We start from the raw sequence: 2,319 nt of genomic DNA, 5'->3' as shown, positions 1-2,319 counted from the left end.
TAATTGCGAGCCAAAGAGCTCCTTCGATCGCGGGACTATTCGTCGACGTGCCCCGACCGAGCTCGAGGCGCCCTCATATTCGTCGACGCGCCTTGACCGAGCTCAGAGCGCCTTTTGTATTCGCCGATGCGCTCCGACCCGAGCTCGGAGCGCCCTTAATATTCGACAATGCGCCCCGGCCAAGTTCGGGGCACCCCATCTAACAACGCACCCCGACCCTTGAGCTCGAGGCACCCTACCAAGCAAACCTCGGGATTGGGAAAGCTAGGCCGACTTCAGCACCCGCCAAAATGACTTCGCCGAATGCATGATGCGACTCCTCATCGAGCTCGGCTTCGCCCATGACTGCATCTACGTGCATGCCCACGCCCGCCTATGTGGCCGTACATTACAACATCACCGCGTCATGCTTTGCTTGCTGGCCAACGACAGTCAAGGACGATGCTATGCTGCTCCAGCTATACCCTGTCATACCTATCGACGCCTTACCATTCACAGGAACGACCTATGCCGTGCGTCTCAAGCAAGCTCTAGCTGCATGCCATCTATTTAAAACCCATCTCCTCCCAGGATGAAGACGGGCCATACCTCCGCCATCTGGATACCTCTCCGAGGACTATATATAGCCCTGGCAGGTAACACTACAGGGACTTTTGGACCAACTAAGCTCCACCCTAATTTGAACATCGGAGGGCCCTCACCTGGATCACCAGTGAGGTTTTGTGTAGGTACACCGTCGTGTGGGTGGTGGCTTTCCTTCTTCCTTAACATTCCGGTAGCTCCCTCGGCTCCTCCGGCGTGGTCACCCTCGGGCCAAATTTGAACCACCATAGAGCAATACACCATTGGATCTAAGAGCGATCCATATCAAATGCACGGGCCCAGAGATATGACACAAGCATGACGCAGAGTAAGATGACTCTTCTAAATCATACGAGAGATTCTGGAAGCTTTAAAAACAGGCATCTCTACTAAGCCTAGAATGCGCAATACATTCTCCTTCACCTCAAAACACTCCATGCTGCACCATAGATAACCATCACCTAGACTAAAGGGTGAAGTTGTGAGATTCTCCAAATTCTAGCATATTCATCTCTTTTATTTTTAACAGAATTTCACTTTTCGAGCATCAATGAAGTTCTCCAGAACATGATTAACATTTTAGAACACTAAGGAATGTATGATCGACATCCTCAGTTGTATTAAGTATGATTGGCAGCATGCCAAAATAGATGACTATAGAGCCCCAAGTTTGCTTTCAACATATCATGTCCTGCTTTCTGAACACGAGAGTTTGTCAATCTGGTTTCTTTGTTAAGGGTATATCTGTTAGGATACCAATGATATACATAGCATATACCCTAAATCCTCCATCCTTTGTATGGAGTCACCATAATTTGTTATCCTCATATAAGATGGTGTTGGGAGATTATTTATAAAGAAATTAAATGGGACCACTGTGAAGCAACTACACATGTCCGAAAGTATGCCAAAGTGACAATTTATGTGGAAGATCGGGTAGAATTACATTGCTAGATCTGCAAGGGAGACCTAAAATCTGAAACAACCATTATGAAGCAACTACACAAGTTCGAAAGTATGCGAAGTGACAATTTATGCGGAAGATCAGGTAGAATTACATTGCTAGATCTGTAAAGGAGACCTGAAATTTGAAACCAGTTCAAGTGGCTCAGCAGAAGCACCCACCCTAGCCAGCCAATCTGCACATTTGTTGCGTTTCCTGCTGACTGGCGGCCTTGAATGCCTTAACAGGGTTCCTCTACACAACCACCCATTTCTACCGGGCATACTTGGCTCAACTTATTTGTCCTATAGAGAACCAGGTTAACGAACGAGATTGAGGGCAAGCAGGAGAAAGCAACTATCTGATGTCTTCAAATTATGAAATTTAGGAAGGCCATCTTGCTCTCAAGGAAATTTTGTACTCTACATAGAATTATCTCTTCATTGTTTTCAAGATATTATGGCAGGGCCTGGAAGTTGGTTGAGCTCCATTTCTGTGCTAAGGCCTTCTTAGCATATTATGATAGTTCGCTGATATGGAGACTGCAAGTTTCTTTACGAACAGCAGCAGTCTTTCTTCAATTCATGCATTAAAACACTCATGTTTATGTCTCAAGCCATGCCCTTTAGAAGCCAAAACAGTCAAGAAAATCATACTTCTTCCTGATCAGAGCTCGAGTCCTCAGTGACGAGAACAAAGTATTGTTCAGTGGGCCATCTGCAGAGTATTGTTCAATGGGTCCTCTGTTATTTAGCTTCGGTCTGCTATAGTTGAGGATCCAGCACTAGAACAAG

The sequence above is a fragment of the Phoenix dactylifera genome, chromosome 9, assembly GCF_009389715.1.
Source record: "Phoenix dactylifera cultivar Barhee BC4 chromosome 9, palm_55x_up_171113_PBpolish2nd_filt_p, whole genome shotgun sequence".
Classification (NCBI taxonomy): domain Eukaryota; kingdom Viridiplantae; phylum Streptophyta; class Magnoliopsida; order Arecales; family Arecaceae; genus Phoenix; species Phoenix dactylifera.
Note: the sequence above shows the minus strand (reverse complement) of the source record.